This window comes from Anolis carolinensis, chromosome 2, assembly GCF_035594765.1.
Source record: "Anolis carolinensis isolate JA03-04 chromosome 2, rAnoCar3.1.pri, whole genome shotgun sequence".
NCBI classification, from domain to species: Eukaryota; Metazoa; Chordata; class Lepidosauria; order Squamata; family Dactyloidae; genus Anolis; species Anolis carolinensis.
Genome location: NC_085842.1, coordinates 62,725,238 through 62,747,810, shown reverse-complemented (window position 1 = coordinate 62,747,810; position 22,573 = coordinate 62,725,238). Strand labels below are relative to the sequence as shown.

The 22,573-nt window shown below is 40.4% G+C and overlaps 1 long non-coding RNA gene across 1 annotated transcript in view; it reads right to left on the bottom strand.

The window, feature by feature from the left end:
- LOC134296024 (uncharacterized) overlaps window positions 1–22,573 on the bottom strand; it is a 380,459-nt gene that overhangs the window by 87,199 nt on the left and 270,687 nt on the right. The gene's annotated exons all lie outside the window — the stretch shown is intronic.

Here is a 22,573-nt window from a genome sequence, read left to right as displayed (position 1 = left end):
AGCTGTATTAATCAGGAAATGCAGAAGGTCACAGCAGGCCTGCCACATGTATGATGTTCTTGGTACATTCAGACACCTTTTCTGTTACTGAAATACACCTGGTGCATGCCAGTAAATACTGCGGCTGCCACCTGCTGCATTCCAGGACCATTTAGCAGCTGTCAAATATTTAATGATTCAGGCTGAATGGCTGCAGCACCCAAGAGATACACAACTTCAATATAAAGAAGATGAAGTGAGCACCATCATATCCCCACGGTTTCTGCAAAGGAAAATCCAGCCTACCGAGGCAATTGAATCTGAATGGTGAGGAAAGCTGTCAAGCTTTGAATAAGCAATAATATGCTTTTTTCCCTTTGGCTTGAGCAACATCTGTAGTGTACCGCCTACTCACCATTCCAAACTCAGTGCCATGAACCCCATTGCAGAATGTCCTTTACTGTAGCCCAAAGCTCCTCTTCTGTAGCTTCATATATTTCATTTATTGAGACAAGGACAGCAGAGAGTTTGCCATTCATTAAAAACAAATAATATATTTCTTCGTTAAGTGTTGTTTGGAGAACTGCTGCTTTGCCTTCCCTTTAATATGGTTCCTGGTGATAAATGCAACTTGTAAGGATGATTAAGACATTTCATTATGTTTTAATGTGTCTTTAGTCTTGTGTCTAGTAGCAACAACAACCATTTCCATTCTGCCTTCCCCAGACAAAATGATGATGCATTACTTATAGGGAGGACTTTACAGTGGCGAGGCACTCAGCCACAGCAGAAGCAGTTGTATATATACAGCGGAAGAGCTTGCCTGCAACTGTTACCAGCAAGTGCAGCTTTAGCAACATCAGTGTTTTCAAGCTTTGGTCATTCTTGACAGTGTGTGAGGCCAAAGTCAGGCCATAAACCCAAGATGGACAGAGAGATTTTATACCGTATGCTTTGACATTTTTTGGCCTCACACCTTCACTGTTTATTTACTCAGAAAACATTTCACACATTCACTTACTCAGAGAACACTTCTTCCCCCCCCCTTTTTTTTTTTTTACAATTGCAATAAAAAGGGAGCAAGATAATCACATCTGGATATAGAACCACAGAATCATAGAGTTGGAAGAGACTCCAAAGGCCATCCAGTTTAACCCCCTGCCATGCAGGAAACATTATCAAAGCATCCCTGAGAAATGGCCATCTAGCCTGTGCTTATAATTCACAAGAGATACCGACATGCTCCCAGGCAGCATATTTAATTGATGAATAGCTCTTAACATTAGTAAATTCTCCCTAATCTTTAGGTGGAATCCCCTTTCTTGCAATTTGAATCCATTGCTCCATGTCCTGATCTCTAGAGTAGCAGAAAAGAAGCTTGCCTCTTCTCATGACATCCTTTCAAATATTTAAACATGCCTCTCATGTCCCTTCTCAGCCTTCTTTTTCTCTAAGCTAACCATACCCAGCTCCCTAAGGCACTCCTCACTGTGTTTGCCTTCTAGACCTTTTATCATTTTGGCCACTCTTCTCTGGATGCATTCATTTGATACAGACTGGAACACATCACTGCGATGAGATAGTCTTTGTGATGAGGGACCACATGGAGAAGATTGTGAAATGCTAGTGTCAGTATCATAGATGCTGCCATGCTGGTTTGTCATGCTTTTGTATATGTATTGCAATGCTGGATGATGGGATATATTATACAGCTGGTGATGCTGGGAATTAGTTTTTCATGTGTGGCTTGGGATAATGACTAGCTGTGCATTTGTGTGGAGGGGCACACGTCTCACAGGAGACTGGAACAAATACTGGTGAAGAAGTATAGTGCTAGCTATGGGAATTTTGAAAATATAAGTTTGGGGTTGAATAATTTCAGCAGAGGAAGGTTAAAGAGTGGATATGAAGGGACATAAACAAACAGAATTAAATTTTAAGAAACACACAGAAACAGAATGGATCTCCAAACACACGTCTTTATCTCTCTCCTGCAAACACCACAAAGACACAGACATTGAGAGGAGGAGAACAGCTTTTCAGAAAACTGCATAATTGACTTTCTTCTTCTAATTGGCTGACAAGAAAAAATAGCATGCAGCTGCCCTTGTCAATCACATCAGCTCCTGCCCCCTCCAACCTCAGACAATTACGAACATAGTATATTACATTGAAAAAAAGCTCCGAAACAACAAATCTTTACTAATCTCTCCAAAAGTTTCAGAGGCTTCTGTTTCTATTCTTAATGCTTCAGTGGGGTTCTTTTCCAATTGGTAATTCAGAGATTGATATTGACAAAACATACAAATTTCCGAATTTTTACACACCCTCAGTATTTGTCTTTTCTGAGTTGACTAAGATATATTCCAAAGTCAGCATGCCGATAATTTTTGACTCATCCTAATATTTTTCAAAAAACAAGTTATGCACGATTAATTTATTTCTTTTTTATAGGGTTATAAGCTTGGTAGACTAGGGGAATGCTGTGGATATAGTATATCTTGATTTTACTTAGTCTTTTGATAAGGTCTGCCATAATATTCCTGAAGACATGCAACAGTAGGCTACATCAACAAACAATACTGGTCTTGATATTGTATAATGTGTGAAAACAATCCCACTATTTATTTTTTGGATTCAAATTACAGTGGAACCTCGAATTAAGAGTGTCCCTACTTAAGAAAATTTTGATTTAAGAGCTGTTGCTCAGTGCTGGTTTTGCTTTGACATATGAGCAGTGTTTTCATTGAAGAGTTAGTGCCAGAGGGAGCACTGGGGCTGGGCTGTGGCACAGGCTGGTTAGTAGCCAGCTGCAATAAATCACTCTCATGGAGCTCATGGGTTCGAGGCCAGCCTCTGATGGAATGAGCACCCGACCATTAAAATAAAATAAATAGCCCCTGCTTGTTTCTGACCTAAGCAACCCGAAAGATAGTTGCATCTATCAAGTAGGAAATTTAGGTAACACTTATATGTGGGGAGGCTAATTTAACTAATTTACGACACCATAAAAATCATCCAGCAAGCATTTGGAATGAGGAAGTGGCGTTGCAGTGGATGATGAAGCAGCTGCTCCCCCTGTGGCCAGAATAGAGCATGCCCTCAGGAAACTGGAAGCTGGAGAAGATTAAATTGCCTCTGTGTCTGTCTCTGTTCTATGTCTATATGGCATTGAATGTTTGCCAACTATGTGTACATGGTGATCCGCCCTGAGTCCCCTTCGGGGTGAGAAGGGCGGAATAAAAATACTGTAAATAAATAAATAATAAATAAATAATAATAGCACCAGAGGAAGCACTAGTACGAGAGTACGGGACTCTAGGGCGACAAGGCTGTCTGCCTTGGGAGATTGCTATCCACTTTGCTCTTGTCCACTTTTAGGAACTTTGGGTTAGTTGATTTTGTCTGGTTTTTATTCTGGTTTTGGTATGTTTGGCTTCATGGATGGAGAGAGAGCAAGAGAGGGAGGGGGTTGGAATGAGTACAGTATGAAGAAAACGATGCTTTTGCCCCTTCACTTTGTGCTTTGTGTTTCCTGGCCACAACTTTGTGCCTTTACCATTTTAAAGTTGATCATTTTTTATTGTTCCATGTGAATGTGCATTTATACTTTACTTGTTATTTATAAAGTTCATTTTCCTTTTTTAAAAAAGTAACAAAAATTGGGGGGTTCGGGGGGCAGAACAGATTAATGGCATTTCAATGCATTTCAATGGGCAAATTCACTTTGAGATAAGAGGGATTTGAGTTAAGAGCTCAGTCATAGGACAAATTAAACTCTTAACTTAGGGTTTCACTGATAAGTTTCCACCTAAATACAAAATACAGCATAGTTAAAGGATGCAAAAGATCTTAATTGAAATGAAATGAAATTATTCACAATATTTTAAAACAATTTCAAAAATACTGATAAAGTATAAAAGTAGTTGCAATTAAAATAGTATATTATCTCTTCAAAGTTCTTTCTTTAAAAAGCATACAGTTCTCATGAATCTATCAGAATAAAACATCTTTGTGTGCTGGTGAAAGAATGATAGGGATAGAACCATTCCCATCTCCCTAAGAAAAGGATTCCGGACTTTAGGGGCAGCCAACAAGAAGGTCCTGTCTCTTATTCCCCACCACTTGTACCTGTAAAGATGGAAAGAAAAGGGGCCTCTCCAGGCTCATATGTAGAGATACAGTTTGCCAGATATCCTGAAATCAAGCTGTGATGAAAAACAGACCAGCAGTCAGAGTTGTCGTTGTAAATCAGTTGATCTGACTGCAGCACTTTGTATGAGTGGATGTTGCCAAATATTTTTCCAAGGCAGCCCCATGTTGGAGTGATGCAGTTTGGTGAAGCCTCATAGGTCTCAGGCTGACACTTCTAATTGATTTTCCTTAAATGGCAAATCTCATGATGTCAAAGTGAAATCATAGCCTAATAACTGTGCAGCATGAAAGGGCTCCAGTGGAAGTTTTTTGGCTGTTGTCTATCTAATATCAGGTTTGTCTGCAGATACCAATACTGATAGCCCTGCTTTCTGAAATCCTAAAGTCTCACTCAGTTGAGAGCCTGCTTTTATTTTCTGTTGCTGTACAGACTTTGAAGAACGGAAGGTTTAACTCCTTTACTAAATGACACTCTTTGGGTGAACACTCATATTTTGCAGCTGTTGTGTGACTGGATTGCGCAGGAGACACTTTATGTGTTAAGTGCCATAGGAGCTCAACAAACAACATGCTTCCATCTACCACCTGGGTGGCCTTGTTCTCCTGTCAGCAGTGACCTTGAGTAGGGATGGTTGCTCATTTCCTGTGCAGCTGTTATTTTGGATTGTGGGCCAGATGGCCTCTTCCATAAAGATGCTGTCTAACAATAGTGCTCAACCTGTTATAGTCTGAACCATTCATACAGTGACTCAAAGACCAAGAATGAGAAAGAAGTAAGAAAAGTGGTCATGCGGTGGCTCTTTATATACACAACGGGATTCATTACTTTTGCAATAGGAATTTTTTTTCTCTAACCCCCTTTAAGTTCTGTGTCAGCATTTTCTGTACCAATCATTTACAATGATAAAAGTAAGAGAACATTGTGTGTGTGTGTGTGTGTGTGTGTGTGTGTGTGTGTGTAATGAGAGCAAATTTGTGTTCAAGCAAACAAGGACATCATCAGACAGTGACAAGCTACTTATTCAACTCTTCATAATCCTTACAACAGCAAAACTGAAATGCATGGGGTAAACAATTGCTTTAAGGCAAAGAACAATGAAAAGGTGTAGTTGAAATATCTCATTCTTCCATATGGCATTTTGAGTTTAACACGATGGAGAAAGGGGTAGGAAAGTGGGAAAGGAGTCAATTTGCTTTTCATTTTTCCAGTCTATATAATAACTATGGTACATAAAGACATAAGTTGAACAGTGTTGGTGGTTTCCATGGGTGGACTGGTCAAACCCATTCATAAATTAGGTCCAGCACTTTGGATATCTCCTTTAAGGTTCAGATATCTCTTGTACCAACACAGTGAGTGACAGCCCCTCTTCCAGCAGATTGTAAACCTCAGACAGGCACATGTAGAAGAACACTCCCTTAAAGTTGGGGCCAAAAAGGGTTGTGTATGGATGAAGAAAGAAGAAGAATTGGGTTTTAGGTTGAGAAACGGGAAAAGTGGTGTGCATGAATGAAGAAGGAGGGGGAATGGATGGAGGAGGAGGAATTGGGCTTCAAGTTGAGAAAGTGAAATGTGGTGTGTATGGATGAAGGAGGAAACAATTGGGCTTCAGAATGAAGGAAGCAGGGGGAGAATTGGGCTTCAAGTTGAGAAAGTGGGGAAAGGGGTAGATGAAGGAGAAGGAGGAACTGGGTTTTGTTTTAAGTAAATGTTTGATTTTTATAGGTATGTTATATACCTATATACCCAGGGTCACACAAAAATTTATTGGATTGAAAAGGGTCATTACTGAATAAAGTTTAAACCATCCTGGTCCAATCTGGAGGATTCCTGTGCATGGATTAGTGTGACTAGGTTATCTCTGTCCAAGAAAGGCTGTAGCTGGTGTCAAGCCCTCCAAGGCACAGAGTCCACTTGGGCCTCCAGCGATAAGGATGGATCTAGGGCAGTGGTTCTCAACCTGGGGTCCCCAGATGTTTTTGGCCTTCAACTCCCAGAAATCTTAACATCTGGTAAATTGGCTGGGATTTCTGGGAGTTGTAGGTCAAAAACATCTGAGGACCCCAGGTTGAGAACCACTGATTTAGGAAGACTCCCAGGCTACAAGTCTGCTCTGTCAGGGGAAGTGAAAGCAAGGACTATAAGTTTCAGCTGGTTTAATTGATAGAGAATTGTACAAAAATTACTTGACTAATAGGTGTCTTTCCACCTTCACAGTTTTAATCTTAAATGGAACATTATAATTTGAGTGAAGAGAATATTCATTTATGTTTTGATGTTATTTTGAGTCCAGTGTGTTATTCTAATAGCAAATGGAAAAACAAAACATCAGAAGATAACTATTCTTTCCCAGCACTTAGTGGTAGATTTGTTTGTTAAAATATAGGTTTATCTCACACAACTTCCTTTAATATTTGGGGGAAAAATACATCTATATTTAAGGTGTTAGTGATATGGAAATATATTTAAATTTAATCAGTTAATTAACCAATTAATTGGTTTAAAAGCATATGATTAATCAACTAAAATTATTTAATCAGTTGACAGCCTTAAAATAAAGTGATAGACGCTATTACTGTATATGACAGATAGGTTTTGCACATATCTGGATGTGGGGAGGAAAAACATGGAGGAAAAAGATACACTTGTGTCATTCTTATAACTTTCAAAAATATTTTTAAAAAGAAGATGAACTTGAATGTAGGAAATGCTTAAGCTCTGGATAAAAATGTAAATGAAGGCATATTGGCCACAGTATAAGAATCTAACATTAAAATACACATTGAGATGAAACTTCTACTGGGCCAACTGAAAGCTGAAAAAATGATGTAGTTTTCAGAACAGCCTGGCTTGTTCATCAGGCAGAGATAGTAAAAAAATAATCCTGTGAGGAAAGAACGGTGATATTATTGGAGATATTGATCTGCAACTTGCTTGTTTGAGATGTAACACACACACACACACACACACACACACACACACAGAATATCTGCAGAAAACTTTCATACCATTCCTCCTCATGGGTGTGTGAAGTTCTTGGGAACTAATGCAAAAAAGTAAACAAAAATTAAAAGGCAATACATTTTCTTTATCAATGTTGGAGTATGAAATCTATCCCCTTGTGATCTGGATCTCTCCTTGTCCTAGGCCTCTATATTGGCAGAATTCAGTGATCATTCAGGAAGATCTGATTCTGGAAATGATCTGGAAATGACGTTAGATTGTGTAAGCTTACCAAAGAAAACAAATTAATTACTTTACCACATACTGTACAATCAAGTTCAAATGTAAGGATGCCAAACATTCCATTTTTCCAGTTCCTTGGCTGGTTTGTGTGCCTTCAGATTCAAATAATATTTATATGCGTTAGGCATGCTGATCCATAAAACAAAATGTAAAATGCACCTTATGGTAAAGCCTTTATTATGCCAACTGGGAGACACAAAAATAATAAGTGATGGATGAGAAAGAGGCATGTCCCTGTATGCAAGTAATTTCTGAATCCAACAAAGAAAAGGGTAAGATGTACCTTCAGCTGTCCCAGTTTGGTAGGCACAGTGTTCCCTTTGTTGTCCCACTTTTTCTTTTGCTTTTCACTTACTCTTGTCTTCTCCCATTTCCCCCCTATGCGTTAAAGCTTACTTCCATTGTTACAAACTGCATTCAAACTGCAAAAGTAATTTGCATTCAATTAATTCTGTAGAGAGAGGAGAGGAGGCGGCAAAATATTATCCTTTCCAGTAGACTCAGGGAAAAACACAGAGCTGCAGCTTCTCCAAGTTTATATGCTCTTCCTCATTAATAACATTTAATCAAAGTTTGACTTGCATGGCCACATATGTCCTTTTTTCATCTGAGAAATGTTGGAGGGTAAGATAATTTTTGTTAGAAATGCAACAATGCTTAGCATTGAAGAGTGAACAATGCTTTGGAGCAGGCAATTGTAATAGAGTTAGGTAGTTTGAGAGCCCTTCCACACAGCCATAAACCCCAAGATATCAAGGCAGATAATCCACAATATCTGCTTTGAACTAGGTTATCTGAATCCACACTGCCATATGATCCAATTCAATTTGGATATTATACAACTGTGTGGAAGGGGTCTGAGTGACCCAAAGTATGCTCCTTCTATGTCTGCCTAACCTGACTCTTTTATGTTGTAAACTGATACTTTTAGGGATGTGTTTCCCAGTTCTTCTCTTCCTGCCAATCCTTTCTCAGCTCTTCTCTAGAATGAAGCAAGTTTAGATTAGCACCTTGAGTAATTGTCCTATCATTGAATTGAGTTCCTATAATTTAGTTTGTTTACTTTATTTCCCCAAGCCATTGGTGCCTTTGCTCCTTAATCAGCATCTCTAACAGCTGAATATGCTCTTTCCATCAGTTTGGACATGAATTGAATTGACAGAATTGCAAACCATCTTGCTTTGCTGGATATCTTTGGAAGGATTCATTATATAGGATGGGTTCTCTAGGTCTTAGGATACAGCATGCACAGCTTACAAGGTTATGGCATAACCTCAGGTGAACATGTGAGTTCTGTAAGTAATAGTAAGTAAAACTTTATATCTATTTTGCCCTACCTTCCTGTGGGGACTCAGGACAGCTCACAACATAAAAGCCAAACATTCAATTCTGTGTTTAGGTCCTAGAGTCCATAACAAAATACTTTGGACCAAAAGTGTTCTGTATTTCAAATTTTGGAATACTTATGTATAAATAATGGGATATCTCAGAGATAGGACCGAAGTCTAAGCACAAAAGTCTTTTGTTTTATATCCACCTTATACACATTATTTTAAATAATTTTATGCATGAAACAAAGTTTGAGTACTTGAACTATCAAAAAGCAAAGATGTTCTCTCTCAGCCACCCATGTAGACAATTTTGTTCTGTGTTTTGTTTGCCGATTTTGTTTGTAGACACTTATTGTTCAGTAGGTCAGGAGGTGGTACATCAGGATAAATAAAATTGCAAGTTGTGATAATAATAATAAAATAAAAATAAATTAACAGCAACAGCAACTAGCTTTAATAATTGTTATAATTGTATTATCATTATAATAGCTACCAGATTTTAAAATATGGTTGGCCCGCCACATTTGCAGGTTTAACTTTTGTGGATTTGATTATTTACAGATTTGATTAAAGTGTTCTCTGTAAGTCCTCCAATGCAATTTTACAATCTGTTTTGAGCGGAAGTTGACCATAGACTCATGCTTGAAAGCTCAGACATTTTTAGTTATATTATCTCTCAGGTTTAAAAAGCATTTTTTTCATGTTTTTTCACTTTCATGGAGGTCCTCTGACCCTAATTGTAGGGAATGTGAAAGACTAATTGTTCAAACTGATGTGTTGGAAGGGATGTACTGGATGCTGTCAGGGTGCTTAATAACAATCTTGTCACATGGCTGCAGACGTCACTCCGCTTCATAGAGGGGTGTGGAGAATCCGGAGCCCTATGCCCCGCATCACCCAGATCCGGCAAGCAGCGACTTCACTCTCCTTCACCCGCGAAGCCGCACCAGCATTCTCTGGTTGGAGCCAGACAGCTCAGTGGGTGACCTGGGCTAAAATTGACACATGCCCTTTGTGATGATGTCACTTGAGGGCATCTCTCCAGGCCATTTTTATTTTCTTATTGTCACCGCTTGCTCATATCACAGATGCTGCTCTAAAATGCTAAATCTCTGACCTCTCTGTTTCTCCACAACTACATCATACAATTACTCCTCCCGCTCATTCTTCCCCCTTTGGTGTGAATTGGCTCCCAGAGAGGTGCCTAGCTGCACTTTGAGAAGAAAGCACCAATGACAATGCAAGACTCTAAACTGGTGAGGAGGAGGACTCAGAGCAAGACCTTCATCCAATTCCCCAGAGAGTACTTTCTATTATATTTTTAAAGTGAAAGCAAGGGAGCAAACACTGAATGTATATGTATTGGTATGCCCACATTCCTAGCTTAGTAGCTTACATGAATTTAAAGCTAACAACTGTGATAGCTTCATTATTCAGAAACAACATAAATATTCTCTTATTGTAAAATAGCTCATTAGCAATATACATTGAAAAAATGGGGGGGGGGGATATAGTTGAAATTGATAATCCATCCCTCATTCAAAACATTGTCTCCCGGTCACCATGGTTACTGCCAGGTTTCCTGCAATGGCCCAGCATATTCATCTGTCAAGTATGCTAATGGAGAATGGACCCTGTCACACAAAGGAGCAGGCTATTCAAACATACACTTGGCAAATAATTGTACATGTCAAAAGAAAGATGCTTGTTATTTGCCTAATATTATCCCCCAGAAGTGGGAAATAGTTCAGCTCTCAAAGCAAAATGGCTTGCCCTTATCAAATAGGCAATTTGCTGATAATTTAGACTATTACGTATCTTGGGGTGGCCAGGCAAAGAGAAAAAAAGGGGGGTTGGTGTGATAAGTGGCGTTTTATAATTTTACTGAAAAGCTAACTAGGGCATTAGGAGCATGGGAGGTTGTTGTAACAAGAAGCATCATGGGACATGCTGCCAGCCAATCAGTAGGATTGCTAATGGAACCCCATTTCACCTCTGTCAGGTAGCTCTTGATGGGTGGTTAATTATAATTTAGAAGAAACAGTTTTCTCAACTGCAGTTTTATTGCTATTTGTCTTCATGATGGGCCAATTTCCAATTTGTCTATTTCAGTAATTAAGCCAAAGAAAAATGCTCTCGCTTCTAAAGCTCCTGATGCTAGCAGCTGGAAGTGCCAGGGTTTGCTTTCTTTCTCTTTCTCTTTCTTTTCTTTCTCTTTCCCGATAATGGAGCAATATTTTCCTCTTGCATTTTCTCTGGGGAATTTTATTTTGTTTTTAAACATTTCACTCACATTCGATCAAGGGGAAGAAAACAAACAGCTTATGAAAGATGGATGGTGGCTCTACAGGTCCCTATGGGATCCCATAGAAGCAAACAAGAGAAGAGAAACCAGTTTTATGGGAGCACATTCCTCATTCCTCTGTCCTGACTAACATGATCCTGGTGTACCACAGTGACTGGTGCTACTCATTTTCCGTTTCCACCTCCCACTGATTTTGCTAGAAGGCATTTCCTTTTCTTTAAATCCAGGACTGTTTTCTTTCTTTAGAATTAGCTTCCTCCCCTCTTTAGTTCTGCTGACGTACTTTAAGCTACAAGCAGTTGAGTATCCTTTATCCCAAATTCCAAAATATTCCAAAATCATCCACATGGATGCCTGAGATAGAAACATCTTTGCTTTTTGATGGTTCAATATATACAAACTTTGTTTCATGCCCAAGATTATTTAAAATATTGTTTACAAATTTACTTTTAGGCTACGAGTATAATTCCCTGTTTAGACTTGGGTCCCATCTCCAAGATAACTCATTGTGTACATGCAAGTATACATTTTTCAATGACTTGGATGATGGAATTGAAAGCATGCTAATCAAATTTGCAGATGACACCAAATTGGGAGGGATAGCTAGTCCACAGCAGATAGGATCCGAATCCAAGATTACCTTCACAGACTAGAGAGCTGGGTCAAAACTAACACAATAAATTTCAACGGGAAGAAATTTACAGTACTACACTTTGGGAATGAAATGCACAGATATAGCATGGGTGAGACCTGGCTTGAAAACAGTACATGCAAAAGGAATCTAGGCAACTTAGTAGGCCACAAGCTGAACATGAGTCAACAGTGTGATGTAGCAGCTAAAAAGTCAATGTGATTATAAGCTGCATCAATCGGAGCATAGTGTTGAGATCAAGGGCGGGGGGGGGGGGTCATAGTCCCATTCTATTTGGTCTGACCTCACCTGAAATAACACTGTGTTCAATTCTGGACACTGCAATTTAAGAAGGATATTGATATACTGGAATGTCTACAAAGTAGGGTGACTAAAATAATCAAAGATTTGGAAAACAAGCCCTATGAGGAGCAGCTTACGAAGTTGGATATGTTTAGCTTGGAGAAACAAAGGCTGAGAAGATACATGATAGCCATGTTTAAATATTTGAAAGGGTGTCACATTGAGGAGGGAGCAGGCTTGTTTTCTGGTGCTCTGGAGGTGCTGCTCTAGAGACTAAGTCATGGAGCAATGGGTTCAAATTGCAGGGAAAAAAAGATTCCACCTAAACATTAGGAAGAACTTCCTGATGCTAAGAACTGCTTGTCAGTGGAATGTGATGCTGTCTAGGGCGTGGTGGAGTCTCCTTCTCCTTCTCATTATTTAAGCACAGCCTGGATGGCCATCTGTCAGGGTGCTTTGATTCTGTATTTCAGTATGACAGGGGGTTGGACTTGATACCCTTATACCCTTGTGGTCTCTTTCAACTCTATGATTCTATATCCATTTTAAATGTTCCGTTCTTTTTGTCCTGTTTATGGAGAAAACATTTGTAGATTTTAGCTTTTTTAAAAATGCAAAATGAACCAAATGAGAATCTCAACCATGTATCAGCCAAACTCAATAGGTACAGTTTTCTGCAGCATTGAGAGGTCCATGGTGTTCTTCTCTGCCATGGAGCCCTTAAAGATGGGGAACCTGTCAGAAAAAAGGGGTGGCAACACCCATTCAACACCACAAATCCATATTCATGGATTGCACAGAACAGGTGGGTAATAAAATAATGACAATAACAACAATAATAAAAATGTACATGCATAGGGATTCAAAGCCATGTTTTTAAGAACTAGGCAAACATCTTTCAGCAAATATATCAGTTTCTAATTCTCAAACACATGTGGGGTTTTTTTAAAGTCACCACCACATTTTTGATGAAATTTGCAAAGTTATGATACTGGGTTTTTTAAATTAATCAAACACAGTTCTCACAAATTCCTAATCTTCCTTGAATTCTGCTTTCATAATAAACTGCTACTGGGATAATGTATTTGAAGAGTGTTAAACACCCTGATGTACAATATACAGTAAATGCTAAGTAATATTATGAGGCTGCTACAGCTACCACAAAAAAAGAAACAATATGTGGTCTCTATTTCTGTACGATAAAGGCACCTTGTTGTTTGGGGCTGCTCTCTTTAGTAGTACTTCCTTTTGTTGGATCTTCTGATTAAAGACTCCACTGTAATGCTGTTGTGGTACATATTAGCGAAGGGAGCTGAGATGCTTTAACATCAACATATCAGCACTTCAAGAGACCTGGAGAGCAAGAGAGGGACAGCTGAAGGAGGAAAAAGGAGGCTACACCTTCTTCTGGAAAGAACTGTGAAGAAGAACGAAAAATACATGGAGTAGGCTTTGTTATCAGAAACGATCTGGGGAAGCATCTGTCTGAAGCACCCATTGGCAGTAACAAATGACTCCCAACCCTCCAAATTAACCTTGCCAAAAACCAGGCAACTATCATAAGTACCTATGCACAAACACTAGATGTTGATGAAGACATCAAGGAAAATGTTTACTGTCAGCTGGACACCATTCTGTCAGAGATCCCTGAGGAGGACAAAATCATCTTCCTGGGAGATTTTAATACAAGAGTTGGATGAGACTTCGGCCTGTGACCAGGGACCATAGGACCATCCCCAAAGTTGGAAACAGCAATCCAAATGGCATCCGGTTTCTCACCAAATGTGCAGAACATAACCTTGTCATCACCAACACGCTCTTCCACCAGAAAAAAAAAGCTCAGACATCATGGCCAAAGCATTGGCTATGTAATTATCTTAGACTATGTAATTACATATCCCAAAGACCACCGTGATGTGCTTTTCACAAGAGCCATGACAGATGCTAATGACTACTGGACATACCACAGGTTAATTCGATCCATGATGGCCATCAAGATCACCCTTAAATGCAGACTCCAAGGAAGAAAAATAAGACATAAAATGAACACCCAAGCTTTTCAAGAGCCCTCCAAATGAACCCTTCTCCAAATAACACTCAAAGATCACCTACCCATAGAACACCCTGAAAAAGTTGAGGAACACTGTAATAAACTGAAGGTTTCCATCATTACAGCCTGTGAAGAAACCATTGGATACCAAATGAAGAAACATCAATACTGGTTTGATGAAAATGATAATGAGATCTAACAGGTAATTGATAAGAAAAGAAAAACTTTTCAAATAGGGCAGAGAGACACCAACTGCGCTGCTAAGAAAAAGATCAGGTAAAGGTAAAGGTTTTCCCCTGACGTTAAGTCCAGTCATGACCGACTCTGGGGGTTGGTGCTCATCTCCATTTCTAAGCCGAAGAGCCAGCGTTGTCCGTAGACATCTCCAAGGTCATGTGGTTGGCATGACTGCAAGGAGCACCATTACCTTCCCGCCAGAGCGGTACATATTATCTACTCACATTTGCATGTTTTCAAACTGCTAGGTTGGCAGGAGCTGGGGCTAACAGCAGGCGCTCATTCCGCTCTCAGGATTTGAACCTGGCACCTTTTGGTCCGCAAGTTCAGCAGCTCAGCACTTTAATGCACTGTGCCACCAGGGGCCCCTTAAGTAAAAGATCAATGCTAGTGCAAAAGCTGAAGTCCAAAGAAGGATCAGAGAACTCAAGAAATCCAAAACTTAGCAAACGCCCATGATGTACGAGGATTCTTCAATGCCACAAAGGTCATCTATGAGCTCATCAGATGGAACCAAACTTCTGAAGGATAAAAAAAAAATCAATTGCACTACATTGGAAAGAGCACTACCATAACCTCCTTAACTGTAGCTCCAACGTAGCTGAAGAGGTTCTCTTGCAAATCCTGCAACAACAAATCATGGATGGGTGTGCAGCACTACCTAGTTTGAAGGAAGTCAGCAAAACCATCAGCCAACTAACAAATAACAAAGCCAGCAGACCCTTCTGAAATCTTTAAAAAGGGTGGACCTGAACTGACACAACAATTCCACCAGCTCATTGAAAAAGTGTGGGTGACTGAGAAATTCCCAGCAGATTTCATGGATGCCACCATAATCACCCTTTTCAATAAGGGGAAAGAACGGACTGTAGAAACTATCGAGGTACATCCCTTATAACCTCCGCTGGCAAAATCCTCAGAAGAATCCTTGCAAACCTCCTTCTACCTATCTCAGAAGACATCCTTGCAGAATCCTGGAATGGCTTCTGCTCCTTCAGAGGAACAGTGGATATAATCATCTTCACTGCATGACAGCTCCAAGAAAAATGCAGGGAACAAAATCAACCTCTGTACATGGCAATGATTGACCTTGCAAAGGCATTCAGCACAGTGAATCACAGTGCTCTCTGGACCATCCTCCTGAAAATCAGATACCCTAACAAATTTGTGAACATCCTTCAACTTCTCCATGAAGACATGATAACAACAGCCTTGGACAGCAATGGTTCCCAAAGTGACCCATTTAAGATGGAATCAGATGTCAAACAACGTTATGTAATAGCCCCAACTTTATTCTCCATCTTCATCGCTATGATACTGCACCTTGTTGATAAGAAGCTTCCCACTGGTGTGGAAATCATCTATCGGACAGATGGCAAGTTATTTAACCTCAGCAGGCTGAACACCATAACCAGGGTCACAACAACATCTGTTATAGAACTCCAGTATGCTGATGATAATGTAGTCTGTGCTCATTCAGAAGAAGACCTAATAGCCACTCTTAAACACTTTTGTAGAAGCATACCAAAAGCTTGGCCTCTCACTGAGCATCTAGAAAACCAAAGTGCTTTTTGAGAAGGCACCGGCCAATCCCGCTGCAATGCCAGAAATACAGCTTAATATTGTAACATTAGAAAAGGTTGACCATTTCTAATACCTTGGCAGCCACCTCTCCACAAAAGTCAACATCGACACTGAAATACAGCACTGTTTGAATTCTGTGAGTGCAGAATTTTTCCAAATGAAACAAGGAGTGTTTGAGGATCAGGAAAAATAGACTATACCCAGCCGAACTGTTTAAAATCTTGAAAGATGATGCTGTCAAGGTGATGCATGCCATATGCCAGCAAATATGGAAAACACAAAATTGGCCATCAGATTGGAAAAAAATCAATTTATATCCCCATACCAAAAAAGGGAAACGCTAAAGAATGCTCAAACTTCCGTACAGTGGCACTTATTTCCCATGCCAGTAAGGTAATGCTCAAGATCCTACAAGGCAGACTCCAGCAATACATGGAGCGAGAGTTGCCAGATGTCCAAGCTGGGTTTAGAAAAGGCAGAGGAACAAGAGACCAAATTGCCAATATCTGCTGGATCATGGAGGAAGCCAGGGAGTTTCAGAAAAACATCTACTTCTGCTTTATTGACTATTCTAAAGCCTTCGACTGTGTGGGTCATAATAAACTATGGCATGTGCTTGGTGGTATGGGGATACCAAGTCACCGTGTCTGTCTCCTGAGAAATCTGTATAAAGACCAAGTAGCCACAGTCAGAACAGATCATGGAACAACAGACTGGTTCATGATTGGGAAAGGAGTGCGGCAGGGCTGCATACTTTCACCCTCCCTATTCAACTTGTATGCAGAACACATCATGCGACGTGCGGGGCTTGACGAATCCAAGGCCGAAGTTAAAATTGCTGGAAGAAACATTAACAACCTTAGGTATGCAGATGATACCACTCTGATGGCTGAAAGTGAGGAAGAGCTGATGAGCCTTATCACCAAGGTGAAAGAAGAAAGTGCAAAAGCCGGGCTGCAGTTAAACATTAAGAAAACTAAGATCATGGCAACCAGACTAATTGACAACTGCCAAATAGAGGGAGAAAACGTGGAGGCAGTGACAGACTTTATATTTCTAGGCACGAAGATCACTGCAGATGCAGACTGCAGTCAGGAAATCAGAAGACGTTTACTTCTTGGGAGGAGAGCAATGGCCAACCTTGACAAAATAGTGAAGAGCAGAGACATCACACTGGCAACGAAGGTCCGCATAGTCAAAGCAATGGTATTCCCCATAGTAACCTATGGATGCGAGAGCTGGACCGTAAGGAAGGCTGAGCGAAGGAAGATAGACGCTTTTGAACTCTGGTGAAAACTCTGGAGAAAAATCCTGAGAGTGCCTTGCTGGAAGAAACACAAGAAGATCCAACCAGTCCATCCTCCAGGAAATAATGCCCGGCTGCTCACTGGAGGGAAGGATATTAGAGGCAAAGCTGAAGTATTTTGGCCACATGAGAAGACAGGAAAGCTTGGAAAAGATCATGATGCTGGGGAAAATGGAAGGAAAAAGGAAGAGAGGCCGACCAAGGGTGAGATGGATTGACGGTATCCTTGAAGTGACTGGCTTGACCTTGAAGGAACTGGGGGCGGCAACAGCTGACAGGGAGCTCTGGCGTGCACTGGTCCATGAGGTCACGAAGAGTTGAAGACGACTGAACGAGTGAGACAATGACGACCCAGGATTTTGGATTGTGAATTGTGGACTATACTTGGTGGTGAGATATCCTGGTTTCAGAATATTGGAACGGAATGTCAGTTTACCTTCTTACCTCCTCTTTGCTTGGCTGATTGATGTAAGTATTGACCTAGGACTGCCTCTGGACTACGTTTGTGTGCTCAGCTGATTTACAAGAGACTCTCTGGGCAGGAATCTGACATGATCTATTCAGAAGTCTGGGTGATGGGCTGAGCCATATCCATGAAGCCCTGCCCCCATAATCACCCAGCCCATTTCCTCTTTGTCCATTCACAGTGAGATATGGAACTCCTTGCCACTCATTGTCCTGAATGGGACAGTAAGCATGGGTGAAGGGACCCAGCTGGCAGAGAGAAACAGTTCTTCCGACAATGGCTGTGCACTTCCACTACCTGCAACACAACTTGATCAGACTGGTAGACGGCTTGCAAAGGAACTCAGACAACACTTGGGAGATATGTTTTTGGGGTTGTGGGTGTCTTGTGCAACCTGCTCTCCTAAGTTAAGGTCTTAATTAGGAGAGGGGAGCAGACAGGAGGAAGAAGCAAAAGCAGCTGAACCACTGCCTCAACTATTATAGGAGTGGAGATTTGAGGAGGGGCTGACGCCATACCTAGGCCCTATAGGGTGATATATCCAATGAAGCATGTGAGGAGGTCAAGCATAACATCTTCAGGGTCAGGGATGGCAATTGAAGCCCTCCAGATGTTATTGAAATCTCCCAGCAGTCGTAACATTGGATTCAATAAGAACTGGGATGCTAAAAAATCAACCAGATCTGGAGACAAACACAATTCCCTCCCTTACTGTATGTAGCATGGGACGGCATTCTAGTTTGTTCTTCTTCCTGGAAGCCAAATGATTGTTGAGGTTAGAGGACAGGTGTACTGCTGCCAAGTGGGGCCAGCCCAAGGAGTTTCAATGTCTAAAGTGATGGATTTAGTATTCTACCCTTGCATTGTTGACATGGAAACTGACAAAAGTGATAGCTGTCACTTGCTTTTCTTTTTATTTCCAGACTGATGAATGGAGAACAAGCTGACTTAGGAAATTGTGAGGTAGGCTGCAGAAAATCTGTAGCTTTCTCCCCCAACACCTTCTCTTGCCTCCTGAGGCAGCATCTGCACGCTGACTCTTGGTAGGGCTGGCTCTACCACCACATAAACTGGGATAATACAGAATATCTCTGTCATCAGCATGGAACACTATTTACTAGCTATTCTGGCATTGCAATTTTGCTCAATTCAGAATTTAAATCACAAACCTTCTGTGTATCATGCTCTATATAAAACTTAAAACACATTTCATTTTCATAAATAGAAAATAGATTGGGGAATCTTCGACAACAGATTGGGGAATGTTGCTTTTCTTAACTGGTATAATGTATTTTGAGTTTGACTGCAAGAGAAGCGATATGGCGTGTATGTGTGTGTGAGGGAGAGATTGGGAGCAGGCTAGACAGATGAGCTAGAGGTACTGAAGTACAGGAGGTTAAAAGATGGGCATCTGTGCTTCCCTCGGGTGACCATGGTTGCAAGATGCCAATTACATAATGAGCAAGAGAAAAGCAAATCATCTAATCGACTATAAAATGTTTCCAAGTGGCAAAATTAATACAATTCTCTCCTCATAATCTTCTTGCTTCTGTACAAAAATTAACATAGATAAATACATTTTTTAAAGAAAGTGAAATATATTTTCCATTAAAATGTGATAATGGTTTGAAGAGGATGCTCCAGCACACAAAATCTGCTTGTGTTAATTCTCCCCAGTGCAATTGACAACATTCAGTTTTCGGCTTTCCAATGAGCAACAGAGAAGACCGGAATTAATATATGAGGTGCTTCTCAGAACTCCTTCACACCTTTTTGCTAAACTATGTCACCTTCCAGTAACTGAGTGTTAAATATTAAATGAACTCGTCCAATTATTTGCAGGTAGAAACTTGAAGGCACTTGCACGTGCAATGTAGCTGAAAAATCCTACAGATCCTGCAGGTAATGTGTTCTTTAGGTTCAACTTAAAATCACAGAATCATGAGTCTAACTGTACAGATTATTTGTTTTATAAATAAATTATGACTATAATATATTTTACTGATATTTCTGTTTGTTTTTTAATCTGCACTGGTTTTAATAACTTGTAAGCTACCTTGAGCGCCATTATTGGGGGAAAGGAGGGATATAAATGAAACATGATATTAGAATGATAGAGTTGGAAGTGACTGTAAAGGCTATCTAGCCTAACTCCCATAGATGCAGGAATACATAAATAAAACAACCTTTGTTTAAGGACTCCCCCACCCACCCAAAGAAAGTGAGACCACCACTCTTTGAGGCTCTTACAGTTAAGAAGCTCCTCTTAATGGTTTGTTGCCACCTTATCACATTGGGGCTTTTTGCCCCTTTGCAGCACTTTGGGAATGGTCCCTGCCAAGTACCATCACATAACGCTCAGCAGGCCCTGTCCCCTTTACCCTCCAAGTGCCAAGAAAGCATTGCAACTTCCTTGACAATAATGGAAGAGTAAATTTGTTTTGGGCAGTTCTGATGGATTTTTCCTCTTTTCTCCATTTCATCCACATTGCCACCCTTTCCTCCATCTGATGGAGCTCATTAAAGGATATACATCTACTACCAGCAGGTTCTACAGCAAAAGGACAGAATAAGCAATGTACGCCGTTGCAACACAGGAGGAAACTGGGCAGCAGATGCTTCCCCCGTGGGATGGGGCCAGTGGTAAGTTAGGCAATGTGGGGTGAGGGACAACGGGTTCTCCACACCCCTCGACATGACCCAATGGATTTGCCACAATGTGCCCAAATATTGCCATCTTCTCTGCATGAGCATTATATGATATCTTATTTTAAAAAGCCTTTATAAAGCATTCCCCTGATCTAACAAGCCCATGACCGGGGGGTGGGGTGGGGGGCATCAATTCTCAAATAAAGTGGTCTTACAAATCTTTCCCAAAGCTGTACATTCTTATCTTTGAGCCCTCTTGTAACCAAATCGCAGTTGCAAAGCTATTACTACCAAACTGGAGAATTTATGACTCTTCAGAACAAGTTGGATTTCTGTGTCTATCCACATCTGTTCATCTCACCAATGAAAAAGGTTTATGGGAGTAGTAATCAGTTGTGGCTTGTGGCTCCACAGTCAGTGGAGTCATCAATCCACTGTGAATATGAGTATGAAGTTTAAATCAGATGTCCGAAGTCCAGAATGTATTTTGAGAATAGAGTTCAGCATTTTGGATGCTTTTTTAAAGTTAAGACCAAAACCCAGAGTGGATTCAGTGCTTGTTCCATTGACATCAGAGCCATCAGTTACTTCTGGTAGTAGTTCACCAATATAATTTGGGGGGCCACAAATTCCTTCCATCTTCAAAGCTACAGGGTATTTCTCTTTTCAAAACAATATCCACACTTTTCAAAAAAGCCAAAGAAGAAGAAAGAGCACATATATTTGGACAACTCCAAAGGGGAATAGTCTTCTTTTCACAACACTGCTTCAGAGGTAAACACAGATACACCACTGAGCTGGCACAACACAGACACTCCCTGGTGAGAGCAGAATGTGACTAGAGAATGATACAAACAGCTCTGCTCAGGAAGACAAGTATGACCTTCATCAGATCCAAATGACTAGAGAATTGATATTTGCTTCTGTGTCCTTGTACAGTGCTTTCTTCTCCCGCTTATCTCTCTCTCACTCCTGCAAGGTTCAGAGGGTAAAGCACTTTCCTAGAGTGCAGGCAGCATAACCTGCAATAGACATGAGAAAAGAGGAGAGCATGGCTGACAGAAGAATAAAAAACAAGCAACACCTCAGCACCTGAGGCTCATTGGAGCAGAGGGAATGCCACACATTCTACTGCACAAGTTCCCAATGTCCACAAGGGAACCAGTGATCGAGTCATGTCAAGTTTGTAAAGCAGATCTATGTGCAAGATTATAAGGAGAAACCAAGCCTAAGAAAATGAAAAAGGTTAATACATCAGTATATATTTGTTGTTTTTTGAGGCCCATTGCTCTATGGCAAATTTAGAGCTGCAGGGCTAAAAACATTTCACTCAGCACAGGGATTTCAAGGATCAGTTTGCTGTAAAGGGGTGGAGAATGTGAGGGGTAATGAGTGAGCATTGTTCAAACTCAAGGGATATCATGGGGAATAAATATTCTCTGCATTTTACCCCCAGAAATGGGATTTCCTCAGAAATGTGTTCCTCATCCATTAGACTTGCAAATTAAGAAACCTTCTAAAGAACCAATCACAGCACCGATCAGAATGCAACATATATAGACTAGGAGAATCACATGTTGTAACAAATAAATGTTTTTGTCACTAGAGGGAGCAGTATTTTCAAATACATACTAACAGTAAACATACTGTCCTGTTTGAATCAGGCTACATTCAATACTTTAAGGTAAAATATTTTACATTAAATACTTTAAATCAGCATTAATTCCAATGGTACTTGGATGTCAGTATTGTCTCCCATTTTAGCTTTTCATGGTGATCTCTTACAGATGCAATATGTAATATTGTCTTGATAAAAAAATAAAATTAGGATGGGATATCAAAATGTTTTACTAAACCCCCAGTCCAACCATGGAACCATTGGGGAGATTCAGAAATCAGCCAAAAGAAAGCACTCTGCCTTGTTCCTTATCAATGAGCCTAAGAAGGTGATGAGACAGAAAGAAATGTTTCTCCAGATTGTCATAGAGTGCAATGGGCTCATAAAAGGAGATATGGTCATTCAAATAATCTGGACCTGTGCCCAAGAGAGCAAAATGAAGGAGTGCCCTGAAACTGTGAACCTGTTTTCAGGAAGACAAATCTAACACAGGCTGAATCCATATTCCCAGAACTATCTTTGAGTGACCAGGAGCATATCTGTATTTGATTTGTTTGCCCTGCTCCACCATTATAGCTTTCAAACACTGGTTTAGCACAGGAAAGGCCTCCCTGATCTTAGGTGGAAAGGACTTGTAGAGATGAATATAATTAGCATATTTGTGACATCTTACTCCATAACTCTGAACATCATCTCCCATTTGTTTAATGTA